Here is a 14980-nt window from a genome sequence, read left to right on the forward strand (position 1 = left end):
ACCCTATTATCCAAATATTCAGTATCCTCATTTAATAATTCTGTGCATAATATCTCTGTTTCTTAGTATGATGTTCAATTTAGAGAGGCCCTTTTCATCCCACTGTGGACATCAGGACACTACGTATTATCTGTAAGTTTTAGCATGCATTCAAATTATACTGTGAACAAGATTTAATCATTTGGATTGTATTGTTCCTTTGTTTTGAGTCGATGGTATTGAACTCTTATATGAAGTTTTGCTTTGCTGACTGTATCTGTGGCACGGAATGTAGTGACCATTCTTGTGCTAATATATCTACCATGTTTACTGAGAATGCAGATTGTATGTCCACTCTTAGCTTTTGAGACCAGCCAAGAGGGGAAATTCTTTTTCTAGATCCCATGTTCACAAAAACAGAATCTCGTGGATTTGGTGATCTCATGTTCCGATCAGTGATGAGGTTATTGGGAACCAGTGTCCTAATGAAATAACCTGACCTTTTATAATTCTTCTAGGGCTCACCTTTCTTTAGAACATTAGTTTAATTAAAGGATGCTCAGGTCACAAGTCTTGATTATAAGTCACAGTTGTCACATCACAAATTAAATTTTCCCATCTGTTCATAATTTCATCCAATAGTGTATAAATAAGGGTAACTTTTTTATTTCTTACAGACTGAGGCCATCATAGAGAGGACATTTGTGGTCCTAAGATGCGACAGAGCAAGTTTAAGGAGTACGTCCTTCGTTTTAGAAGTAATGACTCCGGAGGTAAGAATTTTAATTTAAAATTTATTTTTTTATTTTATTACCATTTTAACATTACACTGTCCCATCTAACCAGTTTTTTATCCCACTTCAAGATCACCATCCTTCTGCTGAGGAAGCTGGAAGGCTTCAACAGATATGAAGCTGAAAAAGTTTTTTCACACCATGTAACATAATTCAAAAAGTGATTACTTTGTTTTTCATTCTGCAGTTTTATGAATGCTTGGTTTAATTACATTGTTTTGCTCTTATTTACTTATTCTTTTATTATTTTTTTCCGTTTAGATTTGTTTTAAATTAAAACTAATTTTTAATTTTAATTGATTGATTTTAACTAAAACTAAATGCTTGTTTTATTACACTTGTTCAAATGTTTTTTTTTTTTATTCTGTAGTTTTTATAAATAAATAAAACTGATTGCTTATGTGGACTGTTATTTTAAAACTGAATTCTTGCTTTAATTAAAGTTTCTTCTATTCGGATTTGATTTTCAATCTGTTTTTGAATAATTACATTAAATATGTTCTTTTATTACATTGTTCTGTTTAGATTTGTTTTTCCTTTTGTATTCTTTATAAACAGTGAAACTTGAATACTTGCTTTTATTACAATTAATCTTTCTGTTTTACATTTTTCATTCTGCATTTTTTTTAAATAAACTAAATGCTTGCTTTAATAATATTTTCCCTGTTGTTTATTGTGTAGTTAGGTAAGTAATTTTTTAAATAAGCAATTTTATAGTCTTAAAACACTTCAGACAGCATGTTATTAGTAAATACAGTAAGAAAACAAACATGATTTTGTGGACAAAACATGCCTTAAAAGTACACGACTGAGAAAATGTAACGCAAAGTTGCTAGCGATCAAAACAGCTAGCTAGTTTTCTTAGTTACTGAATGTTTTATAATGAACGTAAACATTGCCTTCACCCCGTCAAGCCTTATAGAGGTTCTGAGAATTGGTAAAATTAGCTGGGCAGCTAGTTCCCTAATCAACCACATTGACATTGAAATTCCGCTAATATATATTTGTGACTTAAGTTTGGTGTACGTCTAAATATACTACAGAATCGTATCAAAAATACGAAAAAGAAAGTTGGTTTGCAAAAATATTACGAGTTTATTTACTTTACAGCTGTTTCCGCTTGGTGTATAGTTTAGTAGACTGTGCAATCCGCCATGTTGAATTTTATTTTTAATCACGTGACTTTCAAAAACAACGTGACGTCATGTCCCGGACTCGGGGATAAGACAGGTCTCGGAGGAGAGGTGGACTGACAAATGAGATTTACGGCCTGACGAGTCGTGATTACTCCCGGTTGAAGCGTTAGCAGGGTAAAACTCTCTTCCTCTCCATGTAACCACTGCAGGAGCGATGACAATGGCACTGAGCTACAACAGCCATATATCAGTTCTCCTGCACTGTCGTGGTAAACAGTGAGAAGAAGAAGTGGAGGCTCTGATTTAACTGTAAGCAGAGCTGAGGTGCTGTAAGTGGGTCAGCCTTGTTTTTACTGCAGTTCTGCTGCAGCTGCTCACATCAAGCCGTCTCTGTGTCTCTACAACAGGCCAGCGGTTTCTGTAATATTCTGTTTTCAAAAGAAAGAAGAGCTTTTATATGTAGGATGAATTTGGTAGTCGTTGTTTAGCTGTAGCTGGCTATGCTATGCTAGAGGCCACTGCTAACTGTAGCTGTATTCCCAAACAAGGAGGCTAGCTTTCATTAGCTGCTGGCACCAGCCGGCTAACGTGGAGCAGGTTCTGTCACACATTTAGCTGCAGGATGCAGCGACTTCTGTGACAAACAAAAACCAACACGTTTATATGTAAAGTCTATTTAACAGACCTCGTTTAAACTCTGTTTTAGCTTATGGTGGGCTAACAGGCTACAGTCGGTAATTAGAGGAACACCAGCTTCATATGAGTAGCAAACTTTAAAGCTAGCTGGCTAGCTATGTTAGCGATCTACCAAACAGCTTTATTCTTATAGTTTCATGGCGATTTTTGAAGCAGTACCGCGGAAAACACCACCACTCAATCACAAACGCCACTCCTAGCTAACTTGTATGTTAGCATCGCGGTTCTGCTACAGCGATTTGATTTCCATTTTTTGGCATAGCTAGGTTAGCTTAGCTAGTTGTTTGTGATCTGGGAAGAGCCATGTAAGGTCTCTGACATAATCTGCCAGCTAATGTTAGCTGTTTGTACCAAGCTGATCATGTAAGAATTATTCATTGCCGGTTTATTATCTTCTTTAGCTTTTTAAAGATGAGTACAGAATTAGCTGGTGGTGCAGAAAGCTGCTTTATGTTAGCCGGGCAATCTAGTTTGGCTAGCAGTAGCTTCTAGCCAGCGCAGCTAGCTTAATACAGTAAAATGAGTCCATCGTATTCATCCTACATATAAAAGCTCTTCTTTCTTTTGAAAACAGAATATTACAGAAACCGCTGGCCTGTTGTACAAAGACACAGAGGCTGCTTGATGAGATCAGTTGCAGCAGAACTGCAGTAAACAAGGCTGACCCACTTACAGCACCTCAGCTCTGTCTACAGTTAAATCAGAGCCTCCACTTCTTCTTCTCACTGTTTACCACGACAGTGCAGGAGAACTGAAATATGGCTGTTGTAGCTCAGTGTTTGACCATTATAGTTCACTACTACAGCATTCTGTCATCGCTCCTGCAGTAGTTATATGGAGAGGAAGAGAGTTTTACCCTGCTAATGCTTCAACCAGAAGTAATCACGACTCTTGTGAAAAGGGTTCATTACTCAGTAGCCATGTAGGTTCATTCAAACAGCGCTAAATTGTCTCTGGACCTGATATGAGTAATAATGACAGAGATCTTTAGCTCATTAAACACCTCTGTGCTGAACGCATGCAGCGCCAGCAGTCTGAAATACAGAACTGTGTCAGCGCTGTATTAATCATTTCTATTCAGGTTTAGGTAGGTGTCTGCATTGTGTTTCGTGTCTGAGAGTTGTTATCGTTTTTTTTCTCTAACACGTTCTGTACAGGTTCTGTATGGAAAACTAAGCTACAGCCTCATGATCTGAGGGAGAGTCTGTGTACTGGAGCTGTTTACATCCTAAACTTATTAAAACTGCTCTCATCATTACATCATGAACTCTCCAGCAGATATAAACGGATATTTAGAGCTTACAGAAAACATTAAAGTACAAAACTCTGACACTAAACACAGACAGTGCACACACCTAATGAAGCCGCAGAGCGGTTGGCCAAGGTCAAATCATTTGGCATACTGTATGGAATAACATCAGCCTCTAAAAATCCTAACCATCACCTTATTCATCATAATTTAATCCACAGATCCCATTTAACCCCCTGCAGGCGCTGCCATATGCGTCTTACTGTCGTGCAGCTAAGAAAATTGGCAACTTATTGTGAAACCTTGATATGTCATAGAGATTATTTATTTATTTATTTTTTCACTATTATTTTCTTCTTTAATCAGCGGTGGATTTATGGATGCCATGTGGCGGGTGCTGTGTTGGGGTGTTGGGTGCTTCATTTTGTTGCAATGTCTTTTGTTGCTTACTGTATTTTGTATAACACTGGAGCACTACTGCAGTGGTTATAATAATGGATTCTACCCAGCACATTACTTAAAGTTCAAAAACAATGAAAGAATGTCCATTTAATATGTCCACTACATTAAATCAGCGTAGCCTCCTGACTTACGTGTAAATACTTAATGATTACTGTTCTACCATTTTAATAAAGTTTAAATAATCTTAAAAAATCAAACAGTCCTGACTGCCTGTTCACCCCCACAATACGTGTCATTGGCCAGTCTCTTCATTTATAACAGTCATTACATCAAAATGCTCAATTTGATTAATTAGCCTCTCTCTTCTAACTACAAGCAGTAAGATACAGTAGTGGTATTTGGGTGGAATACACCTTTAAAACTATAGTTACTAAGATAAATTAGTGGTATTTGAGTGGAATAAGCCTTTAGTGAGGACATTACTTCGCTAGGGGGCAGTGTCACGAAAACATAGGGTCCTAGAATTGTGGTCCTTAAACTGCTGAAGGAGGAAGAGTCTAACAATAACATTACTATATAAAAACACTTTCCATGAGAGCAAAAACCCTTTTTCACACAGTCAGCAGAACAAACCCTCGAAACATCCTCCCTAATTACAATGAAAGAGGCTTCACATTTGGAAACCTGAAGCCTCTTTATTTTAGATTTGACGAATAAGATTCAGACAACAACTGTAGCTGATTTAAAAAGTGATGGTCACGTAAAGTGTGAAGTCTCAGGGTCAGGTGTTCAGCGGCATGACTGTGCCCAGCCAAGTGTGATTCAAAGCACAGGGGTCGTTTTCAGATCACAGCTTTTACACATTTTCACACATTACAAATTGATTTTGTAGCACATATAAAATCAACACACAGCATCCACTGCAGTACGCCATTCACCAGATTTACAATGAGCAGCTATTCATAAAAATATACTGTTTCTACATTTTTAAATTTAAATTTAATACTTTGTATATTTTTCTTGTAATCTTTGTTCATATACATATATATCTTTATACTTTTATTGTTTATTCTATTTTATATATTGTTTGTATATTTCCTGCTGCTCTGTCTTCTGTGCTGCTGTAACACCGCAAATTTCCCCGTTGTGGGATTAATAAAGGATTATCTAATCTAATCTAATCTAATCTAATCTAATCTTTCTGTTGTACAACTCTAGTGAGAAATAATCTTTATCAATATACCACTCAACATGTAGCCAAAGAAACAAAACAATGCGTTGTACGAATGTTTAGGCCCTGAAACATCCTGTTGGTTGCTTGGTGTCTCTGATACTGATATAGGAATCCGTATATCTGTTCTGAATACAATCCTCATTGTCTTGGACCCCTAGCAGGACCCCTGATAGTACCCCTGGCAGGGCCTGTGACAGCCTTATAGCTCTTTACGAGAGCTCCTGACAATACGTAACGTATTGTGGATCAGTAGTCGGCCTTCCGGACCCCCAGTCAGTCCACATCTTTCCTTCATCCCTATGTGTTGTAAGTTTGGTTGGAACACAAACCTGGACCATCTGGGGTCCCTGTGTGTAAAACGATGATGTGTTCTTTTGTTTGGGTTGAATTTCCTGCTTATTTATGCAGTTTTGGTCTCAAAGTGAAAATTCAAATTCAGTTTATTTCAATTTGCCATTTGGTGCCACTGGAATTGACATTTCACTCACACAGAGATTTAGATGCTTTAGAAGCAGCTTTATTTAAATTAATATGCATTTCCAGATTTGAATATTCATGCCTTATGATTATTAATATGTAATGAACCTTATATTCTTCTATGGGGTACATTTACCCCTTATTGCTGTCACATGCTGGAATCATTAGCAGGAGAAAAGGCTGGATCAGGGTCTCAGTGCACTGCTGAGGAGGTGAACTAATACTCCACACTGCAGCAGTGATGAGGGTTCAGTTTGTGATATCACAGCGCCCTCTGGTGGAATGTTCTGGATACTGTTTTAATATATTTTGGAAAAGTTGTAAAATCTAGATTTGAAACAAGCTTCTAATATCACTGGAGTTCTTGCATGTGAGAGATGTTTTTATTTTTGGTTCTTTTTCTTCTAATCAGTAATGTGGCTCATTTCATCAGAGAGTAAAATGCTGTTTTCTCTTTAGTTATTCCACATTCATACATTAGAAAAGCATATTTACCATCATACGCATCAGAAAAGCTGTCCTTAATGAATACACAGGAGTGTACAGAAACCAATTTTTACACTGACTAGGCCTTATGAAGGACGTTGGATCTCATTTTTTCAAATTCCTTTAGTAAAAAAACAAGTCATGCCACAATTATGAGGAAAGATGTTCAGATTTCACTGACATCAGTTTGATTTCATTATTAGTAAAAACAGCACATTTTCCACCACACGATGCACGTTTCCATATACAGACAGTAAACTCTTTCAGACGTGTTCATTTTGAGCGCATGTTTAAAGAAACTAGACAAATGGTGTCCATAAAGCAGGATGATGCAGAGGCACACGTACACTTTTAGTGTATATAGATTTTCTATATCGCTGTTGTCGGATCAAAACCTCGTATCTCCAAAATGGTGACTTTACAGAAGAAGGAAAAAACCTACTTCACTTTTAATGTAAGTCAATGGGACCAGACTTTTTTCCAAGTCATTTTGGGTCATTTCTGTTGGTCCATTCACCATGAAATTTACACACAGTGTAAAAGACAATGGATAGTTTCAAATTAAATCCAAAACTGAAAAATGACAACAATGGAGATACAAGGTTTTGTTCTGACAGCAGCGATATACACATTTCTATATATAAATATACATCTATATATATACACATACATGATTATTCCTCTACATAGTTAGGTACAGCTGATAATATCACTACATATAACTGTACATACCTACAGATGACCATATTATACTACACTGTACTGTACTATAGTATCTTCAGTGGATCTTTAGTGGTAACAGAAGGTTCAGGGTTTGTAAAATAGACACTGTACTGTAAGAATGGAGTGAATACTGTAAATAATGAGTATTTACAGTATTCAATAATAAAGAGTTTATGAAGACGTTTTGTTCTGCACTCCAACCCGAAAGTCCAAATAAATCTGCTGTATAATCTCCTACAGGATACATAACAGCAGCAGTAACTGACCTCCACTCTGAGTCTGAGGGTGAAGATCTCCATCAGCAGGAACCCAGGCTTATGTCCATTACTCCTCCACTGTTCCTCCTCATCCTCTCCTCCAGATACAGCAGACTCCTCCTCCATATTCTCCTCTCTAATGTTAATAATATTAATATTAATATTGATCTTTAGCGCCTCTGAACAGGCCGCGCTCTGTAACTCTGTAACCGACTGCTGACGATTCAAATTTCCCGCCGGATGTAAAGCGGAAACAGGGGAAATGTTGGTATCGCCCCCTGGTGGAGAACCGCAGAACTGCAGCTGCAGAACTCCGGTATTCTGAACCAAAATATTCCTGTTTTTCTGTGACTGTGATTTAAACTGTGACTATCTCTGTACATTATGCTCCTAATAAAACTTCTTACCTCTGAAATCTGATCTGTTTGGTCTCCATGGCGACTTCAGTACAGTATCCATTCCAGAATAACAGTTCCTAACTTCATAATCTCCTCGTTAACTCCAGATAAGAAAACAGCATCACACAAACATCCTAACTAGACTAAACCTCCTAAATCCTGTCCTAACTTTAGGATGAACCCCAACAGTGTCCTCACTTCTGTTTAAGGTCCGTTTCTATGGTTTTTAGGCAGCTGAGTCAGCAACATAGTTCACTACCAGCATAATGAGCTCCATTTATTCCTACTGTAAAACGCTGCTTTCACTGTGAGATGATTTTCTTTTCTAACTCTGCGTTTTAAAGATCTCAGACGCTGCAGACTCGATCTCCACCGCCCCTCTGATTACCTTCGTGTGTTAATGTTGATGATGAAATATTACAGTGATGGTGGTGAATAATGAGGAGACAGAGCTGAACGCGTATCTGTTTATTAGGAGGAGTAACGTTAGCGCGCTCGGCTAAAGCGTTTGGGAAATGGAGACTGAAACTGGGGAGCGGCAACGCTCTGATAAACAGCAGGGGGCGCTCTCACAGTATTCACTACTTACAGTTTATCACGCTTTAGTTCTGTTTGACCTTCTTTACATCAGTAACGGTAGCTAACGCAGCTGTCTGGATAACTAACTTGATTATTATTTTGATGATGTGTTTCAGCTGTGTGTGGATGGTCGGTTGCTAGGTAACAGACATGACAGTTGATTGTCCACTTTGATTGAGTAAGTTAAGATTTCCTAACTTGAGATAAGATAATATTCCTAAATTAAGATCAGATTTGTTTCTGTAATATGAATGTGTGAAAAATCTTATCTTGACTTGTCAGATCTTAAGACGAAAAAGAGAGGACGTTTCTGTAATACAGCCCTTGGTTCTTCATCACTAACTTAAGCTAGAGATCCGGTTTAAATTAAATAAGCACATGAAGATAAAGAAATATTAAAGACATTTTAGTTCAGTTCAGTCACTGTACCTTAGTGTTTAGCAAATCCAGCAGACAAAAAGAGAAAAAAGTATGTGTCTTAAAAAAACGCACACAGAGTAAGTAATGAGTACATTATGCACAAAAACATATACACAAATAAATGCACTGATATACAGGATGGACATATGTCACTTTCTCTCTAGTTACATGAACACATCCTTAATTATCCTGAATAAATCCTATAAAATGTGACCATCTTTGGTTCAGATTTGTACAGGCTAGTCAGGAATAATGAATGAACCACAACAGGGTGGACAGATGGCTATCAAGATTAGTGTCCAGTACTAGACCTGAGCAGATACAGAAACATTAAACACCTAAAAAACTGAGCACTTTAAGGGGAATTCCACAGTTCAGTGTGTGAGGTGTGAATAGAGAGATTCAGAGTGGTTTGGTGTGAAATGGTTCAGATGTTTTTACAGTGGTGGTGATAGGAACCAGGGGTCACCATGACTACAACACAGTTATTTACTATCTAAAACCACCAGTGAACCTACAAGGGTCTTCTGAGTTTATATGGAACGTTGATGATAGAAAATAGTGAAAAACTGAAATACAAAAAAAAAAAGAGAAACAATTATAAACACTGATACAGACTGTATGATTCATTTATGATAAATTCAGCCAGCTCACATTACTGCTGTTCTGTTTCCAAACACACCTGAATATAAAGAAGATAAAAGTAGAATAAATATGCATAAAATTAATTACAAAAGCAGATAGACTGTTCTTAGCAGGAAGAACGAAATTGTAATTTTTTAAATGATTTATTTACAAAGCATGCTGTTCAGCGCTGCTGAATCACTGCTCATTATGCTTGATGTTGTTGAGCGGGACCGGAGGGCTTCATGTGAGATGGGCTCATACGAAGTTTTAGTTAAATGTGCAGAGCTCAAAAACACAGTGTGGCAATTGAAGGAGTAGCTGCAGGAGTTCATTCCCATCAAGCGTAAATAAGTAAACACGATCAACGATTTAAAGAGTGTGATTAGTAGAATCTGTTTGATTGGAATGAAAACCTGCAGCCACACCAGTCCACTGTGAATTAGATTTGGCACCCCTTGATGTAAAAGTAATATAGTGTGACTGAAAAGATTCTCAAAAACTTGGGTTTGTTAGTTAAAAAAAGAGTGTAGAAGTTGCAGATTGAACACATTAAATGCAATAAAATAAACATAATCTCTAACAGTTCTGTTAGCTAGCGGTAGCTTTTCATTAGATAACTTGTTCTGCTTGTGTTACTGATTGCATTTCAGATGTTTGGAATTTGGGGGCGGGTTTAGAGGGGGTGTGTTAAGTAACAACACAAATAACAACATTCACTGATGTTTCTAAAACCTATATTACATTATACAGATATATATGATTTCTGTTTAGTGAACGTCCCCCCAAAAGAAATAAAAACCAAAAGAAAAATAATTAAAAAAGCAACACATTGATTAGTGATGATCTCTCAGAGTCCACTGGTCATTATTGGGAGGTGACAGTCTTTCTTTTTCTGGACTGTTGTTACTGAGTTTTTTTATTCTAAAGCTGTTCCTTTCGTTATTCATCCGCAGCTGCTGATTTTCTCTCCTCAGACGCAGAATCACCACCACTAACCCCACAATCACAGCTACAAGTACAACCAGCAGTACAATCAGTACAGTGACCCACACTGGAACAGCAGCTCCTCTATCTGTGTCCAGATCTGGATGGTCATCTACAAAACACACACAGGTTTGTAATACAGTGAGTTTAACTGAACACCATCATACCCTTCATTTTATCACTTCCACCTGCTGACCCCACGGTCAATGTGTAGGCATGAATGACCTCTTCATTCCTTTTATCCATTACAGTATAAACTCCACTATCAGATGGAGCCACTGCTCTCAGCTGTAGAGCAGATGTTAGAGACGCTCTGTGTATGTATTCGGGTTTACACTGTAGTGACCGTCCATCCACTGTACAGATCTGACCACTGGATGGTCCGGCTGCATCTCTGCTGTTATAAATCACCTCCACTGGATCTGGTACTTCCAAATCCACAACCAGAGAATCACCAGGTCTCATCCACAGACGTACACAGTTAATATATAACAGTCTTATAATTCTTGGACATTACTTCTCTAAACTCCCCCTTTACATCTTCATACATACATATATTGTCATGATGCTTCTGTAAGACATTTAGACTAATATAATCCGCCTTAATACGTATTTATGTTACTAATGCAATGAAAAAATACATCAGATGAAACAGACATTTTCGTTATTGTTACCTTATATGAGTAATACAACAATAACAACAATAAAGACACTTCTGTAATATTGTATTACTGCATTATAGATGTGTTTCACTCTGGAGCTCTTTTCAGAGCACAGAGGACTGATGTGTAATCTTAAAGGCTGCAGCATCAGTATAAGGGCACGTGTGTGATACTGTCTTCAGCTGTAAAATGAATTAAAATGAAGTGCTTGAAACCAGAGGTGGGAACAAGGGAACAAGTTGTAAGTAACAAGTCAGTCTCAAGTCAAGACAGTCAAGTCTCGATTCAAGTCCCGAGTCAGTACAGGCGGATCTCAAGCCAAGTCCCAAGTCAGTAGTCCTAATTTTTGAGTCCTTAACAAGTTTGCTTAAGCTAATTTAAAGCCATAACACTGAATAAGAGTAACAGTACTGTAGTATTTTAACGACAGCATGTTAGCAGCGTATGGCTGTATATAAATTTGTATTAATTTTTTGACCCTTCCAACAAAAACCATGGTACACAGATAACCCCACTCTTAAAAAGGATGGTTCTTCAAGGGTTAGAAAACAGTTCTAAAAACACTCAAAGAATTCTTTGCATGGGTAAAGTGCTCTTTGCATCTTGAAAGGGTTCTATAAAGCACCCAAAAGGGTTCTTCTATTGTTACGATGTCAAGCTTGTAACAAAAGGAGAACCCTTTTGGGTACTCAATAGAACCCTTTTCAAAAAGGTTCTATATAGGACTATATCTACAGAACATTCTTAAGAACGTTTCATGATGCAAAAAGCATTTTAACCTTGCAAAGTGTTCTTTGAGTGTTCATGGTTCTTTTTAGAACCATTTTCTTTATTAAAGGACCTTTGAGGAACCATCCTTCTTACGAGTGTGTGACAGACATACCGGTATACACAAAGAGTAGAGCACTGCACAGGAAAAGAATTTACTACTGAACTTAATTTAAAAAACTTTATATTTGAAGATATTTTAATCATTTTGGTAACACTGGGCGCACAGGATTAAAATAAAAACTAGCTCAGCCAACTAAAAACAACGGCGTTTGAACTGAATTTAAATGACAACGGAAACCAAAACGACGGAGCTGAACGAAGTTTACCGAAAAAGAAAAAAAATGATAGTAAAGGTATGAAGCTGAAGTTGACTTTTTTTCACCAGCTTCTTAGGTGAATTTTCCATTCCACCTTAAATGGTGCAGCTGTTACATTCAGTCACTGCTGCACTATTTAAGGTGGAACGGCAAATTCTAATACGAAGCTGGTGAAGAACAAGTCAGCTTTAGCTTCGTGGAGAATGTTGTGCTTGTTTACCTGCAGAAGCTGTTAAATCAGTCAAACAGAGACACCGTGATTCTTTAGTTTTGCTACCATGAGGAAAACGGTCAGTTCGCCTGGTGAGTTTCTCCAGTAAGAGTTTAAGTGCTGAGGGTGCACTAATGCTGTTGATACGTCACTTGTTTCCAGCTTATGGAGGCAAACTTAAGCATAAATGCTTCACTTCTGATAGCAAGAGGATAGTGGGCCACTGTCGGTCCACTGATGGCAAAACCGGTGGTCCGCTGGCGTTTTACTCAGCGTTTTCCGGGCGGCCCACCTGTGTTTAAGGAGAGTATTAGACTAAATTCCACTTATCATCTCTTATTTTCTACTCACAGTCCAATTTACTGTTTTTACTTCCTTCCTTTCTTTAGTTACACTTTGTAAATTAGTTTAGTGAATAAGTTTAATCCGGCTGAGCGTCATCAACAACATTTACTATAAAATAATTTTACCTCAGGCCTAGTCATTATTTTTTTCTCTCAGTTGTTTGTAATATTTGTCTAAGTTTATTTTCTAAAATAAAAATCTCTGTGCATTTAATATCTGTTTGGGGAAATTAAAAACAAATTATTAAAACAGGGCAGTAATCTGGGTGATGTGAAGATGGACCAGCAGTGGCAAACAGTCAGTAGTGTGCTGACTTCATCAAGCCAGCAGACCGACAGATGGTTGCTATCTGGGTTGTCTTCCTATATAAGTATAAGTACAGTATCAACCATCTGACGACGCTGCTGTTTATTCAGTTTATGGTAGAAAACCAATCCATTGACATGAAAGGTAACTGACTGTGTAGCCATCTGCAGTCAGACACTCCACGTTTCTTACACCTTCTCGAGTCTTTCCGAGTCTTAACGTTGAAGTCTGATTCAAAGTCTGAGTCATTGGTGTTCGAGTCAAAGCCAAGTCGCAAGTCTCTCTCGATGACTTGACAGCAATGAGCCTTTTCAGACAGGGATAGATACGATTTCCTTTGAAGGCTTTAGTTCCTATAATTGAGATACCCTCACCCATTTGGTAACTCACTTACAAATTTGTTTCCTGTGTGTTTTCCTGGGGTGTGTTTTTGTCCTGCTCTGACACATCACACATACACAGCTGTTATTTGGTGTGTCAGTGAAATGACACTGTCCTATCAAAGACAGTTCTTAGTCATATTAAGGTAAAAAACAAACACACAACACTCTGATGACTGGCAGAAATCTGGCTTATGAGAATATAACTTCATCAGCTCTGTACACATCTGATACAAATCATAAGCTCTGCATCTAAATTACTAGAGTTCTGTCAGTAATGGTCAGTGGACACTTACGCTCAATCTGCAGCTGCACATCACAGAGATCTTTACCATCACAGTCACACGTGTACCAGTCCCTCTTAGTGAAATCAGCGTCAGTGATGGTGAGAGAGAGATTCCCCTTCAGGTACTGATCATGGATCATCTGATATCCCTCCTTCACTGATCTGCATGAAGTCTGATCACACTCAGCCAGAGTATCAGTGGGTTTACTGAACACAGTCCATCTGACCAAACCAGAGCATCTCTCAGAGCAGGACAGAAGAGCAGGGTCATGAAGATTCACCCTCACTGTAGGAACAGATGATTCAGACACTGAAAGAGAGAATACAACAAAATTATTAAAAACGAACAGCAAATGAAAGATAAACAAGTTTTAATGGATATTTTTATTGTAAGAAAAATAAAAGGTCAAGTTTGTCACTGAAAAATAGCTGGAGTTAGAATATTATAATTATTTTTTTTTTCTCATTTCAGTGAGGTGTGCTACCTACATTCTTTGTTTCTTGTTTAAGTCACGTTTGTTCAGGAGAAATTCTGAGAGATCAGGACTCTGGGTGAAGCCTGTACTGTGCAGAGGGCTGTGAGGACTAACAGATGACTGAAATCAGAGGAATCAGTCTTTCTGTGAGGGGTTCTCTCATTTCTAGCTTTGATTAGGATTTAAAGAGTCATGTTGAGCAGGTAGAACTTCAGCAGAGCTAATAGTGTAGCATGTGTCACAGCAGAGTCAGTCTCCCAGTGCTCTAAATCTGAGAGGACAAATGTGGAGAGGACCACTACTGTGTGTCTCAGGGGGTCCAGCTCACACAGGCTGAGGACCACGACCACTGCTTTAAGAGACTTGCCGCACAGCAACAAACACATTTTAATAAGCTGTAATTCAGTTTACACAAGTGAAAATTTAACCAACATTCTGGTTAAATTCTGTTTGGAACATCTTCAAAAAAAAAAAATAGAAGATAATGTGAAAGTAGAATGTTCTGTCTAACTTCTTTTATTTTTCAAATATAACTTCTCATATTCTTACATCACATTTGATGAACTTACTGAGTGGAGTTAGACACTAATAATGCTGGTGACTGTAGAAAAAAAGTCATCCAACAGTGGGATTATGAGCGTTAAGGCGTCTAATAAATGTTTAAGCTTAAGTGATGTGGCGTCTTGCTTACAATAACTGAATTTGTTGAATTTAGAGAATTTGATGTTAAGATGATAAGATGATTGGTTGTTTTTTTTAGGTTGTCATATTTGTATTTTTAATAA

The sequence above is a fragment of the Colossoma macropomum genome, unplaced genomic scaffold (genome assembly GCF_904425465.1).
Source record: "Colossoma macropomum unplaced genomic scaffold, Colossoma_macropomum, whole genome shotgun sequence".
Classification (NCBI taxonomy): domain Eukaryota; kingdom Metazoa; phylum Chordata; class Actinopteri; order Characiformes; family Serrasalmidae; genus Colossoma; species Colossoma macropomum.